General features: G+C 37.0%; 1 protein-coding gene across 1 annotated transcript in view; it reads right to left on the reverse strand.

The window, feature by feature from the left end:
• Positions 1–21341, reverse strand: part of Myd88 (myeloid differentiation primary response protein MyD88) — a 142830-nt gene extending 121489 nt beyond the window's left edge. Inside the window, exon 1 of the mRNA XM_067776519.1 lies at positions 20333–21341. The gene's annotated coding sequence lies outside the window, so the exon portion shown is untranslated. The remainder of the gene's footprint in view (positions 1–20332) is intronic.
• Positions 21342–23574: the final 2233 nt, after the last annotated feature.

The following is a 23574-nucleotide window of genomic DNA, read 5'->3' on the forward strand; positions in this document are numbered from 1 at the left end:
GACCCATTCAGGAACTCGAGCTTTGTCAGAACGGTCGATTTTATTAGCTAACAGCCAAAGTTTAACTGAATATGTTTCAAACTCAATTGATCTCTTTTTTAAGCATAACAATATCGCAATCTTGCTAAAAATTTATAAAAAACCTATTGCTCACAAACTTACGCATATGGAACCAAGTGAAAATTAATTTCAAAAAAAAAACTTTAAATAATGGACCTGTTTTTTTTTACATATATATACATCTAAATTTGCGGGTAAAATAATGCTTATCATCGCTAAGATAATGCTGACGACACCCGTATAGCGGCATTTATTGAACACTCTTGGTAGTGTTTAAATAACCCGCTGCAAAGCGGGCTGTGGTTAACACGCAGGAGACACGTCATATTGGTCATGTTGAATAACCTATGGCCAGAGAGGATATATAGAGTACGAGACGTCATTTCAATTTTTATTTGTAATGTACCTGATTGGCGGGTATTAGTAAATTGCCTTCTACATATTTTTAAGAAGTTTATATTAATATATATTATATTATATATATTATGATTGGAAAGAGGATGAATTGCTTAATTAACACGATCCTTTAAAACAATCAAAAATACCTCATGAAAATGTGGAGAAGCAATTTAAAATTATCCCTCAAATGGGACATTACAAATAAATTTCACAAAAAGTATGAAATGACGTCTCCTATTCTATCTATCCTCTCTGCTATGGCTGAATCGTGGGCACACACACTTATCGGTCAGAGAAGCGGAGAATAGCGTAGAGATAAAATGGAGCAACTGAGTATAAAACATACTTAAATTTGGCAGTACTAATTGGGATTGATTTGCGCAGAATCAAGTATTTTTTATTAAAAAATTATGAGAAAAGTGATATTCTTACACATTACCATTGTGAATTCATACAAGTGAAAAATCTATCTATTCCTCCATTCCCATATCTTCCTGTAGGGTTATATTTATATTCAACTTTAAATGTACCTACTTTAAATAAATTGAATTTTTGGTTCTTGTTAATTTTTTTTTATATTTCAATTTTGAAATGATTGTTTCAATAATTTTCATTCTGATATAAAATTTTTAAAACGAATTGTTAGCATACATTTAGGAGTGATTATAATAAAGATATTTTATAAAAATAAAATAGTGCGTGCACAATAAATAGTGGTATATTTAACAACTACCACACTACCTGTCAACTAATATCTGACAGGGAGAACAGCTGTCGCGAATGGCCAGAGAATGGAAGAAAGGTTTTTTTGTTCGCGGTAAATAAATTGAAACGCCATGAACTGCGCATGTGTGTTTCAAACCAATTTGTCTGTTAAATGTGTGTATAGAAAATCGACTACATATTATTAATCATTTTTTAAATTTATTTAATAGAGAAGATTAGAGCAGCCAGTTAAGCAAACATTTTAAAATATCGTTAGCTTAATGTGAAAATGTGCTAAGTCACTTTTTTTGAAAAATTATATTCTAATGCAGTTTTAAAACTGAATTCAAAATACATCGATCACAAGAAAAAAAATATTTTAATTTTTCATTTTTACGTGCTGTTTGCAATGATGTGTAAGTCGTCAGCTTTACAAAAAAAATGTGCTAAGTCAACCTGTCAATAATATCCAATCTAATTGAAAGTAATTAATTTGTGCGCGTATTTTATTCACTTATTTAATTCATTGATAATAATAATAATAATAATACCCAAGGGATTAATACCCTCCACAGCCCGCCCGAACGGCGCGAGGGGCGCATCCGCATGACGCACGTATTTGTTTTTGTTTTTGCCGAGTTGTTGATAGGCGAAAAGTACTTGCTTTCTTGTTGTTGTATTAACCATAAAGACACTCCCCGAAGGCTTTGGGCCGATGTTGATGGTCCTTTGCAGGATATAGATCCGGTACGTTCCGGTAACAAAGCACTATTAAGGTACTAGTCCACCATCTCGGGAACGATTTATATGACCACATTAATCCTTCTAGGCCATCCCGTCCTTTCCACCCCCTAGTTCCATGAGGAACTTGGGGTCACCAGAGCCTCGGCTGCCAATGAGACAGGATTGGCCACGGGAAGGTGAGGTTGACAATTGGGTTGGAAAAGCTATATATTGCGCTGGGTAGCCTACACAACCCCTTGAAATTGGATTCACCCAATTCACATGCCTTTGGTGTTTGATAAATGCTTTGCGCTTACCATAATCAACTTCAATACACATTACATGTCGATAACTACATGATTTGTTACAGACTAGTTAAAAATAGAAAAAATTCAAGCTTAAACTTATATAAGCTGTATTAAAAATTAATAACACTGAATCGATTTGCTATCACGCGGTGGAATATATGGATTGAACAAATTAGACAAATCAGAGCAATTCGTGCTAAAGTTTATTACATTATAGGCAAGCATGAGTGAGATAAAAGTTCTTCTGTCATGCAAAGCCTGAAGACCAAGCAATTTGCGCCTGCTGGTATATGATGGGAGGCCGTCTGGCCAGTGAACCATACGTAAAGCAATTTTTGTAAAAATTTGAGAGAACTCTCTCAATTTTATAGGAGTTAGATTCATAGAAAGGATTCCATATTATTGCGCAATATTCAAGACGACTTCCGAAAAAGGATATATAAAGTGCCTTCAACGTCATAGGGTCCTTAAAGTCACTGGTATTACGTCTACTGAACCCAACCATTGCAACAAATTTTGAAACAACGAAGTCAATGGTACTAGAAAAAGAAAGTTTGGAGTTAAAAATTACACCCAAGGCTTTACTCTCTTGACAACGATTTAGATATTTAGTATTTAGTTTGTAGATCAAATATGTGGCAGTTGTCTTTTTGGAATAAGGCACAACACAGGATTTGTTTGAATTTAAATATAAATTATTGTCTGCGCACCATCCGACAAGAGTCCAGATCAGAACGGTTAGAAATAGTTTGACAAATAAATAGTATTTTTTGTGAAATATACAGTTTTATTTCAATCATTAAAGGTGAGGAATGATGGGAAAACATATTGAGTAAAAAGTGCTAAGGTAAGTGCACCCATTCCCGTGCTAGCCCGCAACTCCCTGCTATTTTTGGTAAAAAAGTTTGAAGCAGAAAAATAAGGAAATGAAACAATTTTTCTAATAAAAAAAAAAAAAATTGTTCCAAATATGAGCCAAATCGGACCAAAAATACGATTTTTTTGAATATCTCAATCCTAGCGTCACCTAGCGGCGATTTTTTTCATAGGACGCTTTATATTGCTGTATGTATTATGTGTTCCAAATATGAGCCAAATCGGACCACTAATACGATTTTTTTTAATATCTCGATCCTTGCGCCACCTAGCGGCGTTTTTTTTCATAGGACGCTTTATATTGCTGTATGTATTATGTGTTCCAAATATGAGCCAAATCGGACCACAAATACGATTTTTTGAAATATTTCGATCCATGTGCCACCTTTCGGAGTTTTTTTTCTTATTATTGCATTGCCATCGGGTTCTGAACTATATCCCAAGTTTCAAGCTTGTAGCTTATCGGGAAGTTACTAAAATTTCAATTACAAAATTCGTGCCGCCCAACCAGCCTGTCAAGTCATAGTCTAAGAGCCCGTGACTGCCAGAACTTCGTCATTTTATAAAAGTTGAAATTACGTCAGTGCATACTTCCAACTGAAGCAGGATCGTTGGTCTATTGTAAAACTTGAGTCATAGTCGCTTTAACAGATATCGTGCAAAAATTTTGCAGAAAAATAGACATTTCTTTCGTAATTTTATAAAGACTGATTTTCATATATGGTCTTCGTCACGATATAAGAAGCCACTAGCCTAATTACCAGACACTATCCATAGTGGCTTTGTCCCGCCAGACACTTTTTGTAATGTTAAAGTGTACTTTTTCATAAAATGAAAGCTGAAAGTTTTTTACGGCAAACAAAATTTCAAAAGTTTTTTTTTAAGATTTTGTATTCGAATTTCAGTATAAAATTGCTTCCATGTTCTCTGAAGTTTAACTAGAAGGATTAAAAGGGTCTGGCTAATCAAAGCCACTATGGATAGTGTCTGGTAATGAGGCTAGTGGCTTCTTGTATCGTGACGAAGACCATATATGAAAATCAGTCTTTATAAAATTACGAAAGAAATGTATATTTTTCTGCAAAATTTTTGCACGATATCTGTTAAAGCGACTATGACTCAAGTTTTATAATAGACCAACGATCCTGCTTCAGTTGGAAGTATGCACTGACGACATTTCAACTTTTATAAAATGACGAAGGTCTAGCAGTCACGGGCTCTTGCTTTATAGATAAATAAAACCGTTTAAAAAATAAGAGTATCACTGATCAAATTTGCCAAAAATTGCACTGCTATTTTCAAGTTTGTTGCTGTGTATTTCGGTTTCGTACTTAGATTATGAATCAATTTGGAATAATAACTTTTTCAGTGCTATATTCATTAGAGTAGTCTATAAATTGATTAGTATGAATTACTGTATCTTAGACTTAGTTTACATATAACGAGAGTACCTTCATTTTCGTACTTAACTCCTCATCGTTAATTATATAACAAGATGTCTCATATAAATTTTTCACTTCGATAATCGATTATGATCAAATTTAGAGATGCGGATTTTTTTTTTTCATAGAAAAAGGATCAGTTCTAGAGTGTAGTCTTTAGTAGTGGTAATTGGAAGCACAAACAAAAAGAGAAACGTGAAAGTAATCTAGTTGCTAGAGATGGAACATATGTAAACGCGTTGATTATCTATTGACGATTTATTGTAGATTAGGGCATGTGTACACGTTGTCTTATACTGAAGTGCAAGAGGCTTTTGCTGTGCACTGTCATATGACAAGCAGATACTTATATAACTTGTATTTACATATATGCAAGGGCATATCGGAGCGCGATAAATTTTTTTTATATTTGAAGTCTGAATTTTTATCTGTGCCTTTAGTTCAGAGAAAAACAAAACCAAAAGAGCTACAAGTGCAAATCGATTGATTACACACATATTCTGTTTCCAGGAAACTTGAGCATGTGCTTATTTGGACTAAGCAGCCAATTCGGAAATTTAGTGATCTTTTGGTGAAGATGTTATACAGATTAACAATGATTGGCGTAATGGGATCCCTAAAAACTACCCCGACAGCAGCATTGCATGTCATTCTACACATTCCGCCTGCAGACCTAATGCTAAAAAATATCGCGTTAGTAACTGCAACACGGCTTAAGACCTCGGGCTAGTCCGTATGTCCATATCAGTATAGCGCCATCTAATATCGGGTAAACAGAACATATGATTCCGTGCCTGAGCTTCGAAAGAGCTCTTGCGGCCACAATTGAGGTGGAGGGTTGGTGACAGGGTGCAACACTCCCAGAACATGCTATACACTAAAACAGTTTTTCTAATCGGGGTCGCCTCGGAAGTGGTTTAGCAAATTTCTGCCATGAAAAGCTTCTCAGTGTAAATTCATCTGCCTTGTAAATGCCGTTCGGAGTCAGGATCTACATCTCTAAAATCCAAAGCCGCAGCAAAAAAAGTTTCTTGTCGACAGCACTTATAAAGCATTTTCCCAGCCGCTTGTATGCTACGCATCCCCAATATGGTCACCGAGCCTTAAAGAAACACATTGGAGGAAATTTCAGGCTGGCCCAGAACTCCGCGCTCACAACTGCCACGTGATGTATTCTTATTTCCCCAGAACATAACCTACAGAGTGAGGCCAAAGCAACCAGAAACCACTTAAGCACTATACCAGGGATTCCCCGCTAAATCCCGTCATAAAAGATAAATACCCTGAACTCGCAGTTGAGGAAAGCAACTTCCCCACACGTACACTCTATCTCAACTCTGATCTGGATACTGTAATAGGTTAAACCCTTACTTATACAAAATCAACCCCGACATACATGCAATATCTGTCCCGCTTGTCATGACATCAACCATAATTTCAATAGCCATATGGAACAAAGGCCTCTAACACCCATCTCTGGTCCAACCCTATTGAAACTGCACATTCCTGTATACCACTCTAACCTCTAGCGATAAGACAAATTTAGTTTTTTTTACTACATAATTTAATATGTAATTATCAAGAGGGGTTTATTAAAAAAAAATATATATATGAGAAAAGATTTTCTTTACCATTAATGATAAGCAATTGAGACTACTATAAGTACATATGTGCTCTATTATCGCATCTCACTATACCTAGTCAAATGTCTAACACAAATGAAGTGTTCCTATCGCTAAAAATGTCTATTCAACTGCCACACCATGTCACTTTGTTTGTATACCAATTGACAAACAGAAATGAGAGAATATTATTAAAAAATTAAAAAAATACAATGCGATTATAGCCATACAAAGCGTTACGCAATTTATTGACAAGTGATCTCAGTTGATATATCAGTCTGGTCAGTCAAACAGTCGGTTAGTCAATCGGGCGCAAGACCTTGCCTCCTTCAAGCATTCCAACGGGAAAGCGCGTGCAAGTACAAGTATTTTTATACTCAGTTGAGCAGAGCTCACAGAGTATATTAACTTTGATTGGGTAACGGTTGGTTGTAAAGGTATGAAGGAATCGAGATAGATATAGACTTCCATATATCAAAATCATCTGGATCGAAAAAAAATTTGATTGAGCCATGTCCGTCCGTCCGTCTGTTAACACGATGACTTGAGTAAATATTGAGGCATCTTGATGAAATTTGGTATGTAGGTTCATGGGCACTCATCTCAGATCGCTATTTAAAATGAAAGATATCGGACTATAACCACGCCCACTTTTTCGATATCGAAAAATCGAAAGTGCGATAATTCATTACCAAAGACGGATAAAGCGATGAAACTTGGTAGGTGCGTTGACCTTATGACGCAAAATAGAAAATTAGTAAAATTTTGGACAATGGGCGTGTCACCGCCCACTTTTAAAAGAAGGTAATTTGCTGTAATTTGGCAGTCGTTGAAGATATCATTATGAAATTTGGCAGGAACGTTACTCCTATTACTATATGTATGTTTATTAAAAATTAGCAAATTCGAAGAACGACCACGCCCACTTAAAAAAAAAATTTTTTTTTTAGTCAAATTAAAAAAAAAAAAAATTTTTAGTCAAATTAAAAAAAAAAAGTTAATATCTTTACAGTATATAAGTAAACTATGTCAACATTCAACTGCAGTAATGATATGGTGCAACAAAATACAAAAATAAAAGAATATTTCAAAATGGGCGGGGCTCGGCCCTTTTTCATTTAATTTGTCTAGGATACTTTTAATGCCATAAGTCGAAAAAAAATTTACCAATACTTGTGAAATTTGGTAGGGGCTTAGATTCTAGGACGATAACAGTTTTCTGTGAAAAAGGGCGAAATCGGTTGAAGCCACGCCCAGTTTTTATACACAGTCGACTGTCTGTCCTTCCGCTCGGTCGTTAACATGATAACTTTAGCAAAAATCGATATATCTTAACTAAACTCAGTTCACGTAATTATCTGAACTCACTTTGTATTGGTATAAAAAATGGTCGAAAACCGACTACGACCACGCCCACTTTTTCGATATCGAACATTACGAAAAATGAAAAAAAATGCCATAATTCTATACCAAATACGAAAAAAGGGATGAAACATGGTAATTGGATTGGTTTATTGACGCAAAATATAACTCTAGAAAAAACTATGTAAAACGGGTGTGACACCTACCATATTAAGTAGAAGAAAATGAAAAAGTTCTGCAGGGCGAAATCAAAAGCCCTTGGAATCTTGGCAGGAATACTGTTCGTGGTATTACATATATAAATAAATTAGCAGTGCCCGACAGATGATGGTCTGGGTCACCCTGGTCCACATTTTGGTCGATATCTCGAAAACGCCTTCACATATACAACTGCCACCACTCCCTTTTAAAATACTCATTAACACCTTTAATGTGATACCCATATCGTACAAACAAATTCTAGAGTCACCCCTGGTCCACCTTTATGGCGATATCTCGAAAAGGCGTCCACCTATAGAACTATGGCCTACTCCCTCTTTAAATACTCTTTAGTACCTTCAATTTGACACACATGTCATACAAACACATTCCAGGGTTACCATAGGTTCATTTCCCTACATGGTGATTTTCCCTTATTTTGTCTCCATAGCTATCAGCTGAGTATGTAATGTTCGGTTACACCCGAACTTATCCTTCCTTACTTGTTATTATTAAGGATTATGACAATCACGTGGTCGCCATCTCTACAAATTGGCATTTAACCAAGGAAGGAATTAACGTGTTTGGGAAAGTGAAAAGAGACCGCCAGTGTGCTATTTAGCCTTATTTTTCTTACTTATGGTACATATGTTTGTGTTCTAGAAAATAGTTATGTGCATATCTGCAGCAGTAGATATGAACAAACATATGTATGTATGTATTTGCGTACAATTTTAGGTGTAGAATTATTGTTTAAATAAATTATTTTTTAATTTTAGTGCATGCTTTAGCTGAATGATAGCATTTATGTTTGTAAACCCTACAAAAAAAAATGTATAAGCTGCAAACTTTGTAATAAAAAGTTGACAATTTATTTATTCAATATAGTCTATGAACGGGATTCTGGAAGGTAGTTTTAAGTTAACAACATTGAAAAAATCTACTATTAATTGATTGTAAAGTCATGCTACGTTATCATAGCAAATCAACAGCTAAATAGAATATAACCCAATCTCGATGACCGTTTCGAAAACGCGCTATCTCAAAGTCTCAAAAACGCCATACTTCGGAATTTGTTTCAAAAATACTCCATCTCAGAATTCGGTTGAAGAACGCTCTATCTCAGAATATTTTTAAACCTTTCATAAAAATGGAATGGTATATTAAGTTTGATCCAAATCTCGAAAATTGTAAGTCTTTAGAGGAGAAGAGATAGACACACCAATAAGTATACCGAAATGATTAGGATGACGAGCTGAGTTGATTTAGCCATGTCCGTCTGTCTGTTTCAACGCAAACTAGTACCTAAATTTTTGAGATATCATGAATGAATTCGTTCATGAAACGATGAGGTCTTTGGCGTTGCCGAAGACAGTCCCGTCGTACCCATAGCGGGTTAGGAGGCTTAGAATATACCTGCGTCATGTGTGCCTGTCGTAAGAGGCGACTAAAAAAACGAAGTGATTCAAGAGGTTGTGTATCGCAACCCTTTCAAGGGGTTGCCAGCGTTATATATAGCTTCTCCAACCCAGTTGTCAACCTCACCTACCCGTGGCCAATCCTGTTTCTTTAACAGCCAAGGCTCAGGCGACCCCAAGTTCCTCATGGTACTAGGGGCCTAGAAGGTTCAGTGTGTTCATATTAAATCGCTCCCAAGAAGGTCGGGCTTGTACCTTAATGGCGCTTGTTACCGGAACGTACCGTATCTATATCCGGCAAAGGACCATCAACTTTGGAAACAGTCCCCAAAACCTTCGGGGATTTTCTTTTTCGCTACAACAACAACAACAGTCCCGTCGTTTCGATTTCGTATTTCATATAACTTCTAAACCTAATTGTAATTCTCCTCTAGAGGAGACATTTCCGATCGGTAGATGACGCAAAAGAGCTGGCAGATAGCACTTAGTTACAAGTTTGTTAATTGGTACTTAGAACGAATGAGAAGGCTTTCTCTAAGTTTTAAGTTTCGGCGAACACAGATGGTATAATTCCTGCCATGCTACAAATGTCGGAATGGGTGAAAGCGAATTAGCTTAAAACGGGTACATACGACTAAATCAAGTACGTCAATCTTGGAGAACTGGTCGCGTCGTTTTCCTATCAAAGGCCCAAAGACGACAGGCCTATTAGCTTAGCATCATTTCTATTCTACTTTGAGAGGGTGATAGACGCTTATATAAAGTTTAACATGGGTGGTAAACAATGCTTAAACAAAAGGCAAGTCGGTAGGCATAGCGCTGCATAGGGTTGTTATAATTGTAGAGAAAGCCGCAGCTTTCAGCAATGCCGGGCTATCGTGGTTGTTCTTAATAACATTGAATTATATCAACCTTAACTAGATGGATCTGCTGCATGCTAAATTGCAGGTAGATTATTTCGCAATGTGGCCTGTGCTAAGCCATGAAATCAGTGGTCTTCCGTAGGGCAGAGTATTAGCAGACTCGTGCGACTTACGGCTTACTCAGATGGCGTTGTAGTTATCACAAGTAGAAAATTACTTCCAACAAATGGTTAACAATACTCTCAATCTCGCATTCAACTGGTTACGAGTTTTATAATAACAGTTTAAAAAGAAGTTTTTTCTTAAGGTAGTTTAGTTTTTCCAAAGAAGTAATCAAATTATATTGTACGATTGCATAACACAGTCAGCTTCTTTTTGTGTTGGGAGCATGAAAATTACTACATACATATTTCAGTATACGTAACTATTATGTGAGTGCGAAAAATGTTTCCATCTTCTTTCAGTTTTATCTCTTCCTGAATGATGTAAATATAATTGGTTTATGCTGTCAACAATTGTGTTGTGCTTTGTTGTTGTTGCAGCTTTTCCGTTTCGTTCTATTTCGCGTTTTGTTTTATAAGCTTTCTAATTGTGTTCCCACCTAGATGTATAGAGTACTAATGTACATATGTCTTTCTATATGTACAGTTGTGTTCATATTAATAGCAATGCTCTCGTTAAAGTTTAATATTGTGGCGAATATTAGCTGTTCTATACATCACTATGCTGCTACTAAATAAATGCACAACAACAATAAAGCAAGCAGCCACACTTATGTACATGTACACATCAAAGCAAGCAGCCACACATTCATGTAAACAGCGAAGAGATTATTTCACATACGCAAATGGAGTCATAAGCAAAATTTATTACTCACACATACACACGCATATATGTAGCTACAAGAAAACACAAGCTACAGATATATATGTATATAGCTAAATAACCAATTATGTTCGTGAAAAGTCTAGACATTGGGAGAAATAGGTGAACGAGGCCAACTGAGAGTATAAAAGCAGCGCGGTGTAAGGGAGGATCGATCAGTTTCATTTTAACAAGCTATTAGTATGGTACGCGAGTATTGTAATTGTGCGGTACTACGGTCACAGTAACGTTGTGAATAAAGACCATTTTGCCATCCTTAATATTGGAGTTATTTATTCGAGAGTTCAGACCATCGAACGTTAACAGAAGGTGCATAATAATCAGGGATTTACCGCAATTTGCTACAGTATGTTACTTTTATTTGACAAAAAGTTATTTCTAAAATAAACTCCCTCAGACCACTGGATCTTATTTACTATCCCTATAAACACTGAAATTAGATATAGATAAGGAGATATAGGATAACTACCTCTATTTTATCACCTCTAATGTATTACAGCCCCCGGGAAACGCTGGAGAAACCTTTAGTTCATCAACCGAAGAAATTTTAGTTCGTAAACTGAATATAATGTATTTATCGAATGGAATTTTAACGTAGCTTGAATTTGCACAGGTTTTTATTACCTGTAGAGTTGACATTATACATTTTCTTAACACAGATTTTTGTCTACGTCTTAGTCTCTGCTAAAAATCAGGTCAATATTAAATTTACCACTTTTCAAGAAGTCTTTCAATATTTTTTGTAGTTTTATTCCATTTAGAAGAGTTGACCCCGTGATTGAATAAGAAAGAGGCATTAGAAGTTAAATGTCTAAAAATAGAGGTGTACGTCTAGAAAACTGAGGGCTGCTCTCTCATATATACTTTAAAATATATATACTATCAACATCGATAACCTTCAGGGAGTGTCTTTAACGTTAATACAACAACAACGACATAAAACACAACATAACTCTTCGATGACGAGTCGATAGCTTTATTACATTTCGATAACACCTCAATATTTCGCCTATACCCACAATTGTCAATAAATAATGGAAAACACGGCCATAACCTGTCGATAACGAACCGATTCAATTAATAGAAAACCGTCTGTACTTCGATAACAATTTGATGTCGCCTGTTGAAGGATGGTGCTTCGGTTTTGACTGCTAATCTTTCTACATGCTTCCCTACATTGTGGATAAACAAGTCCTTTTCTTCCATTTCATTTCCTTTATTGCAATTGCCTTCCAACAATATTAAACAAAAAGTGGAAATAAAAATGGGTTAAAGTTGGGACAAGACTTGAAGTGTCCATTTATTTTAGAAGAATAGTTTGTGTGACAAGAGAAATTACTTAAAGACTGATCCGAATTTCCTGCACGTAACTGTTTTAACTAAATACCTTAGGGGAACTGATAGGCGCCTTTGAAGTATTTAAAATTGTCTTTCCGCAAAAAAAAAATTCATTAAAATCATTGTGTGTACCAAACTATTCACAAAATCAATCCAACAACTAGAGACGTCTTTGTAAAGGGGCATATAAAGAGGGATCGAATGTTAGACATTTATGTCGCTAATTGTGCGTCAAGTGCTGCAATTTGAAATCATTATAAATATGTATGTTAGACTGGGTCGATTTATTAACCTATATCGCGCCATCGATTTTTCGATAGGATTTGGGTTCAGGAAAAAAGTTCCACTACGCATACCCAAAAAAATTATTTTTGAGCCTGCAAAATTTCAACGATTTTTTCGATTTTTTATGCATTTTTTAATTTTCAAGGCTCCAAATCATTTTTTATGTATTTTTTTTTTTTGTGTCAATTGGCAAATGCAAAATTGGTAAATGCAGTTTTTCGAAAAAGAAAAATTTCTTTTATGGAGATTTAGAAGAATTTTGGTCGAAAAATCGATTTTTTTTGCAGGCTCAAAAATTATTTTTTGGGTATGCGTAGTGGAACTTTTTCTCTGAGCCCAAATCCTATCGAAAAATCGATGGCGCGATATAAGTTAACTTTCGTCCATACAAATCGACCCAGGTTAATGTATGTATGTATGTATGTATGTACTCAGGTACGTATAATTGTACTTAACACCAGCTGACTATTTATAAATGTTTTTGTTTCCAGATACTTTAACACGGCACAGAATAAAAATGTATGACGTTCCAGTCATTAAACGCTTGAATCGGAACTGTTGATGGATTGATGAGCTGATGATGTTGCGATAGCGAGTTGAGCAACAATTACAAAACTAAGCTGGCCAAATGGGAAGAGTTAGAGAGAAACATTACAGGTAAAAAGGCATAGAAGGTTTAATGTGCTCATATTAAATCGTTCCCAAGATGGTCGGGTCTTAATGCTGCTTGTTACCGGAACGTACCAGATCTATATCCGGCAAAGGATCATCAACATCGATAACACTTCGTTTTATCGCTACAAAAACAACAAAAGCTACACAAAAAAAGTTGGGGGATTTAGTAAAGCAACGCAAGTATAAAATGGAATGACCTAAGCCTGTATCTGCTATCAGAATTTGCCTAGCTGGTCGTGTTTCGGGCCTAACCTCAAAAAATGCTCAATCGGCAGTGATATATTTTTTTTTTTTTTGGGGTTAATGCCGAACCACGCACTGTTGACTTATTCTGAGGGCGTATACTGATTCAGTGCAGCAAAACGCATAAGGAGCTCTCAGCCATAAAAAGGCAAGTAAGCGGATCTGGTAAAGAGACAATGTATGTATGTATTAACATGCATTTTGATGCGCTGAATCCGAGTCCGCTGTCAGAATGTCCGCAGAGTTTTTCCGTCTTTTGACATGAGGGCCGAACGACGGTCCGATCCAATGCATTAATTTCATGGGAACACATTTTTTGTCTTTTGGGGTTTCATCCCTTTTCAATTTTTGAAATAAAAAACATTATTGAGATGGGGCTGATTTCCAACTCCGAATGCAAATACCCATGTTTTGGTGGATAAATTTGTAAAACGGGAAAATAAATTTTTAGCTTATAAATCGAACAAACAAAAAAGACGAAATGCAAATAATTTTTTTTGGAAGTTTTAAATACTTATTAAAACAGATTACAACAAGGAAGAGTTAGAACTTCAGCTACGTCTTTAATATTTGTTATTCAAGAGCAGCGTATGCCGCATGATTCAATCACAAAAGGTTTGCTCGGCTGACGCATTTTTTGAAAATTGCAGCTATTTTGCTCCCAAATCGAATTGACATTCGTTAATTGTGTTGTTTCTTTGCGATTTTTTGAAAAATATTAGTAGTAGAAATAGGGCGCAAGCAGTTTACAAATACCGGATAAGTACTGAACTGCATAATTCCTTAGAACATTTTTTTTTAATTTTATGATGAATTTATTAACTATACCATGATCTATTAGTGCGGCTGTACCCAGGTTTTATGAAAATACGGACACCAAACTCATCGTTCAACGTCAAAAACTGGACTCGTAAATCGATTCACGCAAAAATGGGAAAACTAAATAATGGAGATGCCATTACGAAATGTATTTATTGAGCGGGTTAGGGGGTCAGAATATACCCGCGGTAGGTATGCCTGTCGTAAGAGGCGACTAAAATACCAGATTCAAGGGGCTGTGTAGCGCAACCCATCAGGTTGCCAGCGCAATATATAGCTTCTCCAAACCCAATTGTCAACCTCACCTATCCGCGACGAATTCTGTTTCACTAACAGACGAGGCTCTGGCGACCCCAAGCTCCTCATGGAACCTGGGGGTGGGGAGGGAGGGATGGCCTGAAGGTTTATCGTGGCCATATAAATCGTTCCCGAGATCGGCGGGCTAGCACCTTAATGGTGCTGTTACTGGAGCGTACCGGATCTGTATCCGGAAAAGGACCATCACATCGATAACACTCGCCAAAGCCTTCGGGGAGCAACCTTCTCGCTACAACAACAACAACATTGAGCATGTTAATTTATTCATTCCGTATGTTCGGAGCATTCATCTCCATTTAAGATTTGTAGAAACAGTTTATTTTTGAAATATTATGTATATCGTTAGCTTAATGTGAAAATGTCCTAAGTCACTTTTATTGAAAAATAATATTTTAATGCAGTTTTAAAGCTGAATTTAAAATACATCGATCACAAGAAAAAATATTTTAATTTTTCGTGCTGTTTGCAATAATGTGTAAATGTGCTAAGTCGTCAGCTGTTCAAAAAAAAAAAATGTGCTAAGTCAACTTGTCAATAATATCAATCTAATTAAACGTAATTTCTTTGTGCGCGAATTTTATTAACTTATTTAATTCATTCAGTCTAAAAGTACATGCTTAGTTGTTGTTGTATTAACGATAAAGACACTCCCCGAAGGCTTTGGGCCGATGTTGATGGTCCTTTGCCGGATATAGATCCGGTACGTTCCGGTAACAAAGCACTATTAAGGTACTAGTTCGACCATCTCGGGAACGATTTATATGACCACATTAAACCTTCTAGGCCATCCCCTCCTTCCCACCCCCTAGTTCCATGAGGACCTTGGGGTCACCAGAGCCTCGGCTGTCAATGAAACAGGATTCGCCACGGGTAGGTGAGGTTGACAATTGGGTTGGAGGAGCTATATATTGCGCTGGGAACCCCTTGACAGGGTTGCCTACACAACCCCTTGAAATTGGATTCACCCAATTCACATGTCTTTGGTGTTTGATAAATGCTTTGCGCTTACCATAATCAACTTCAATTCTTACATGTCGATAACTACATGCTTTGTTACAGCCTAGTTAAATATAGAAAACAATTCAAGCTTAAACTTATATAACTAAGCTGTATTAAAAATTAATAACACTACTGAATCGAATTGCTATCACGCAGTGGAATATATGGAATGAATAAATTAGATAAATCAGAGCAATTCGTGCTAAAATTTATTACATTATAGGCAAGCATGAGTGCGATAAAAGTTCTTCTGTCATGCAAAGCCTGAAGACCAAGCAATTTGCGCCTGCTGGTATATGATGGGAGGCCGGCTGGCATGTGAACAATACGTAAAGCATTTTTTGTAAAAATTTAAGAGAACTCTCTCAATTTTATAGGAGTTAGATTCATAGAAAGGATTCCATATTATTGAGCAATATTCAAGACGACTTCTGACCAAGGATATATAAAGTGCCTTCAACGTCATAGGGTCCTTAAAGTCACTTGTGTTACGTCTACTGAACCCAACCATTGCAACAAATTTTGAAATAATGAAGTCAATGTGACTAGAAAAAGAGATTTTGGAGTTAAAAATTACACCAAACTCTTTACTCTCTTGACAACGATTTAGAGATTTAGTATTTAGTTTGTAGATAAAGTATGAGGCAGTTGTCTTTTTGGAATAAGACACAACACAGCATTTGTTTGAATTAGTGATGGGAAAACATATTGAGTAAAAAGTTCTAAGTCAGGGGAAAAATTTCTTTTGAGTGCGGAAATTGTGCTGTCATAAAATAGCTGCTGGGTTGACATACATGATTTTTATTTATCTTTTTCGAAGTTTCTACTTTCAAAAGCATTGCAACTAAGGTATCCTCATTCACAGTTTTGAAAAAAGAAGGTCATTTCAAAAATTATTAATTTTTTTTCGTCTCCTGTAAAATTCGTAAAAGTTGACTAAGCACGTTTTCACATTAAGCTAACTATATACTTATTTGATATATTCGGTCCTCATGAGGTAGTATCAAACGAACGTGTTCCGAATATTCTAAATTAACGGTTTATCCGGAGCACCTCCATGAATACTTAACGGAAAGAGCTTTACGAAATTTCAGAATAAAAAGGTGAATACTCCCTGTGTAGCAGGACCGCACAAGAACTGAACTCTTCTGTCAAAGCCAAGGCCGGAGTATAAAGTTCTAAGATAATAAGCCGTTTTATTTTATTTATTTTTTTTGTCAGTTCATTGCGGCTGCTGAGCAGAGTATCACCCCATGTCGGCTCCCTCTTCAAAATCGTCCTATCTAAAAATATTTTTCAAAAATTCAAAATTTCAGGATTTGTCACAAAACCGCCCTATATTAGAATTAGATTGAAGAACGCCTTATCTCAGAATGCTTTTCAATAACTCCCTCTTGAGTTTTTGAAACAAATTTTGAGATAGTGTATTTTGGAATAAAATTCTAACGTACGGCATTCTTCAAACAAATTCTGAAAACATGACCTAACCAACATGAATATCAAATTAACGAAATGTTTAATTCAAAATGAATTATTTCCCACAAAACCTGTTGGCATTTACTTTATTTCACTACTAACATACTACTAAAGGTACTTTTCTACTACAATATTCGTTGAAGGGGATTGAATTATTCCCCGTTTTTCTTAGTTCATAAAAGCAACCCGTCCAGATTTTTAAAATTGGGAGTGTCAAAGCTCTTTCATCATCGGAGAACAAACCGCTAGTAATTGAATCATGCTTGTGCCACATTTTAAATATGAGCTCATTCAGTGTGTCAAAAACTATCGTTATTTTTTCCTAGTTATCATTTCTTTGCAGAAACATGTCTCAGCAACACTAACAACAATAACTGAACCTACAATACAGAAGGTGTATTTGAGTAAATTATTTTCAATTAACGAATAATTGGAAGAATTGAAAATAAAGCAAACAAAAAAGAAGTACTTAGAAGAGTCAAGTCGCGGAATGGTCCATAATACAAACATTGTCAGTTGAGTACGGCCTACTTTTAAATTAAGTAAAACTGAAAAATTGTGTATACTTTGTAGCACATCGCCAAGGCATTGAGTGGGGCATTGATAGCTCCTACAACGTATAGCCCCCAGCGGGTTAGGGGGTCAGAATATACCCGCGGTAGGTATGCCAGTCGCAAGAGGCGGCTAAAATACCAGATTCAAGGGGCTGTGTAGCGCAACCCTTCAGGTTGCCAGCGCAATATATAGCTTCTCCAAACCCAATTGTCAACCTCACCTATCCGCGGCGAATCCTGTTTCACTAACAGACGAGGCTCTGGCGACTCCAAGCTCCTCATAGAACTTGGGGTGGGGAGAGAGGGGACGGCCTGAAGGTTTAATGTGGCGACATAAATCGTTCCCGAGATGGTCGGGCTAGTACCTTAATGGTGCGTATCGGATCTGTATCCGGCAAAGGACCATCACATCGATAACACTCCCCAAAGCCTTCGGGGAGCAACATTATCGCTACAACAACAACAACAACAAGAACGTATAGCCACATGAAGATCCATGTACAACATAACTCCAAGAAACCTCAGACCGCAAAACGTGCTGAGCAGTTGCCGTGTACTATTTCGATTCCCTCTATGTTTGGTTATTGTCTAGTAAAATTATTGAAGAACAGTTGGTTATATCCTTCTGCTTCTAAAGCTTCGTCCCTCGTATACATATCATGGGTTGCTATTTCAGTACAGCTTCGTTTCAACCGTCATGCCACACAAATGCTTGGACGCGCTAGATTAGCAAATCTGAGTTAGACTTTGAAAACAAATCACCATCGCTAAGTTGCCGGGGCTCAAAGGGCTTCGTAAATCGATGACTGAGGTGGTTGCATCCGTTTTAATGGCAGAGGTTTAAGGGTATGGATTCGAGATAATATCCGACAAAATACTGCACTATTCCGGAAATTAATACTGTTAAGATACTAGCACGGCCATCTCAGGAAAGACTTTATATGACCAGGTGATCAGGTCCAACCTCGTATGCTGGTCATAAGACAGACATGAGCGGGAATATTCCATACCTAAGTAAGGAGTCTTCGGGTAGGCGATATCTTCTTCAATATATATAGGTATCTACTTTCCTAGGCTGAATCCTATCCTGTTACAAATGTATGTATGCGGATTGGTTTTGGTTGGCCGACTGTGCTGTCATCAAAATTTCAAGAAAATATTAAATTTTCACTGGATGTGGGAAAAAGTTTTAAGTTGGAAGCCTTGGTTCTACATTACAGTAGAATATATAGTTTGTGTCATGGGTCATATATCGTTGGCTTGCAAGACAGATGCAGAGTCAAGTTTGGATAAATTCCCTGCTAAACAGAGCTGACGGAAACTCCAATACATTAACAGAATTTTTGACAACACTAATACACTCGCATAAATTTTTTTTTTTTTTCGTATGGAAAACCATGGTGTGTATGTGTATGCATACACGTATGCAAAATGCCTATCAGGTTTGTCATGTCGCTTCTAACAACCTGATAGAAACTTTGCTTTACGCTGTGATGTAAATTTCCATCAGCCATATCTGTCGATTGATGCCTCAAATGACTGACAGCTGTCTAGCAGGGTTAGAATATCACCTATAACAGTACTCAGTTGAGCCTGAGCTAGGCGCGTCTCGGTGAAAACTGTGCTTTCCATTTCTGCAATGGTTGAAGTTGCGACCAATACGCGCCACCACTCACAAATTGTCATCAAAGTCGCACTCATAAAGGGATTAATTGAATTTGCATACGTTGGCGTTCCAGCTAATGTTCGTACAGATTAAATGTCATCTAGTTCTCGTGATAACGGATATGCCCTCTTATTTGTGTCTCCATTCAAGTTGGCGGCCACCGTGGTGTGATGGTAGCGTGCTCCGCCTATCACACCGTATGCCCTGGGTTCGCACCCCGGGCAAAGCAACATCAAAATTTTAGAAATAAGGTTTTTCAATTAGAAGAAAATTTTTCTAAGCGGGGTCGCCCCTCGGCAGTGTTTGGCAACGCTCCGGGTTTATTTCTGCCATGAAAAGCTCTCAGTGAAAACTCATCTGCCTTGCAGATGCCGTTCGGAGTCGGCATAAAACATGTAGGTCCCGTCCGGCCAATTTGTAGGGAAAACCAAGAGGAGCACGACGCAAATTGGAAGAGAAGCTCGGCCTTAGATCTCTTCGGAGGTTATCGCGGCTTACATTTATTTTATTTATTTATTCAAGTGATGCGAGATATACACATGCATGTTGTCCATAGAAATCTATGTGTTTGTTTAGCAACAATTGTGGATATCATATTTATAATAAAACAAAATGAAATGGTTATATTGTTGTTGTCCCTTAGCAAAAGAATCAATGTTGTTGTTGTTGTTGTTGTTGTAGCGATAAGGTTGCTCCCCGAAGGCTTTGGGGAGTGTTATCGATGTGATGGTACTTTGCCGGATACAAATCCGGTACGCTCCGGTACCACAGCACCATTAAGGTGCTAGCCCGACCATCTCGGGAACGATTTATGTGGCCACATTAAACCTTCAGGCCATTCCCTCTCTCCCTACCCCCAAGTTCCATGAGTAGCTTGGGGTCGCCAGAGCCTCGTCTGGCAACCTAAAAGGTTGCGCTACACAGCCCTTTGAATCTGGTATTTTAGTCGCCTCTTACGACAGGCATACCTACCGCGGGTATATTCTAATCCCCTAACCCGCTGGGGTCAAAAGAATCAATCTTGCATAGTAGCAAAAAATTTAAAACATATAAAACAAAAACAATTTAAAAATATTGCTAAATGTGAATAGTGTTCACCTTCAAACTGTCTGCGTCTCCGGCTGTGTCTTTCTAGTTGTCAGGGGTGAGTGTGTTTGCATTAAATATGTCCAAGGCGTGCGATGTGTGTAGAATTGACCGATGACGCACCGTTTTGTGGCGAAGAGAGGTGTTGCAGCTCCACTAAATTGTTTCCAGTTGACACCACTTTGCAATCGGGGTCCTCGTTATTTACTTATTTATTCACTTTACATATCGTTTAATGTTGTTTTGTGATTTTTGTTGTCTTATTGGTGTTTTACTTAGAGCAACCTTTTAAATGTATTTGCATATGAATGTCGTGCCAACAACAAAACACTAAATAGCACACTGGCACAAACGCAAATAAATGAATGTATTTATGTACTTATTTATTTAGAAATAATAAATGTAGCTACAATTATTATTTTATTTAATTAGCTCGTACTGCTACCTACATATATTTGATTTTAGCTCAAACTTCTATTGTCTACTTGGTACTATTTTTTTTTGTTGTCGTATAATTAATAGAAAGGCATAAAGCACTAGCGCTAATTTATTATTTCAATAATAATTTCGTTGCTATTGTTATTTGTTGCCAATTACACCGTCACGAGATCACTTGCTGCATTTGTATTGTTGTACACCTTTTCACAATAATAAAATCAGAAATCGCTTTTAATTTTTTTCTTATATTTTACTTATACTTTTCCTCCACTCTTCAATTTATCCGTTGGGAGCATCGCTGGCACCATGCCATCGAAAAATAGCTAAACGTAGCGACTCCAAGCACCAAAAAGTGGCTCAAATTATTACAAACAAATGACACGACACAATCACAATGCGAAACGAGATAATTTTAAGTAGGAGCTTTTTAGTTAATTTAGCACTAATGGAACTTCTCGATAAAACTTTAGTAGTTTTCCAATAAATTAATTAATAATATGTATAGTTGTTGAACCACTAAATAAATTTTCTACTTTGACGAACACGAAAGGCACTGACAATTTGCATGCGAAAACACAACAAATGAGCGAGGCAGAAAAATGACAATTGAGCTGAGCGAAAAAAACAGCAGACAGTAAACGTCAAAGCAGTCGCGGCGAATTGTAAGCCAGTGTTGTAAGCTTTTTAAAATAAGAGGAATATTTTTGTTGTGAAAATTTTGCTTACTATACCCAGTTGCATTAAAAGATAACACTACACTTCTCACATAAAATCAAACTGATATTAGTAGCTTTATAAAAAGTGTAGGCTGATTGATGTGGCTACTCCCCTCTGACTTCAATTAGCTCAAATGTGTCGTTTTGAAAACACAGTTCATGAGTTAAAAAAAATTGTTATGAGCAGTTTGACAAATAATCAAAAAGCCCGTTGGAGTTCCATCTTGCTATTCCCATCCCGTTGGGTTTAGTTATTTGTGAAAGTCCTTAAAGTTCTGGGAATAATATAACGGGGTGTGCGCAAAACTTCGTTGGGTTTTGTTGTTGTGTTAACAGTGTTTCGTCTCATGGGGTTACACTGAAATGACAGCCCTTGGCTGAGGAAAAGAATCCAGAGTCGCTGCGTTACATAAAACCTGCTGCCGTGTGAAGCGCGTTTTGTCAATGCATTACGGAGTTGTATAATAGGTGCCCTACTGTTTTCTCTGTCGCTGCAGGATTGTAGTGTCAACATGTAGCATTCTACTCCGATCTTTTCGGTGCCGCATGATCCCGAGTTTAAATTTATCAATTCTATTTATCCTAAAAATGGCTGAATATAGTTCTTCGTTGTCTAATGGTTACATACTCCGCGAAAGTCTACAGCGCATTCACCTAGCGCTAGCCTTGCTAAGATAGTGCTGAGAAACGTGCCCTTTGATAAGTTACAGTGGTACAAGTACCGATTTCTTTCATGGACATGAAAATGCGATCCACAATGTGCCTACCCGTTTGTAGTCTCGTTTTCCTGTAAGTAAGGATGCCACAGAGAATTACTACGTCAACTCGTCAGACTTCACTCCCACCCGCTTTACTGACCTAAGAAACGTGATGTTATCGCCGTTTACCTGAGACCCACCCGGCCTACGGAGAAGGCTGTTTTTATGTCGGGTCTTCGTAGAGGGAGGAACTAACATCTGAATGAGGCACTCTAGCCTCCAACTGAGAGACCTGTTCACAACATTTTCTTTGCGTGATCACAACCTCCACCAACAAAGTTACAAGGACCACAATCTTCGATTAAAGCTATTCTAATGTTTATTTGACACAAATCGTCCAGATATCTGTCAAATAATGTATCGGTAAGCAGTTACTGGAGATGATGAAGAAAGGGAAAAAAAAACACTGTTGTCGTCTGCTTTGTTTATACCCAAGAAACAGCCGATTACCACGAAACCAAACCATAACACCAACGTACTTTCACAATTTTGACTTGTGACGGTAGCGTACTCCGCTTACCGCACCAAAAGTCTTGGGTGTAAGTCCTGGAGAGCAAAATCAAAAATTTAGAAAAGTGTTTTCAATTAGAAAAAACTTTTTCTAAGCGGAGTCGCCTCTCATATTGCAAACTCTCCAAATGTATTACTGCCAGGAAAAGGTGCTAAGTGAAAATTTATCTGCCTTGCAGATGCCGTTCGGATTGGGAATTTTAAGCAGCAAGACGCAAATTGGAAGAGAAGCTTGGCAAAATTTTCTCGGAGGTAAGTCGCTAAAGTTATTTAAAATTTTATTTCAATATGGATATGAAACGAACGGTATTTGCTTGTTTTTCTGTATATCTTCTACTTTTTTGAAAACGCCTTGATCTATTTCGATGAGCTTGTGTATATAGGCAATACCCTACATTCTAAGTTCTTATATTATGGTGTTGCAAATAGGGATGTTTTTAAAAGAACTCAAAATATTTGGAACTAAAATAAGCATATTGCGTTCACACCACCTAAAAAGATGGGTAGCGGGATTTAAGGGTCGTTAGGCGCAATACAAAGCTAGCTTTATAGGTTCCGCAACCAAAGAGGATAAATTATGAAAAGAGATGTCACTCGTTACTCGCAGCCATTTGCTCGATGTTCTCTTAGAAGTAGTCCATGTTTTTTTTTTTTTGAGCGAGATGTGCATAAACTATCTTCTATACATTTTCTTGGGGTATTTGTATTTATTTTTCCGACTGCTAATTAATTAATTTTCTTTCCAAACATCACAGTTGCACAAGATGCCTAACCCGAATGGATAAATGTGAGACAATTCAAAAATGCCCCTCTTAGAAAACGTTCGGCATCA

The sequence above is a fragment of the Eurosta solidaginis genome, chromosome 3 (genome assembly GCF_040869045.1).
Source record: "Eurosta solidaginis isolate ZX-2024a chromosome 3, ASM4086904v1, whole genome shotgun sequence".
Lineage (NCBI taxonomy): Eukaryota > Metazoa > Arthropoda > Insecta > Diptera > Tephritidae > Eurosta > Eurosta solidaginis.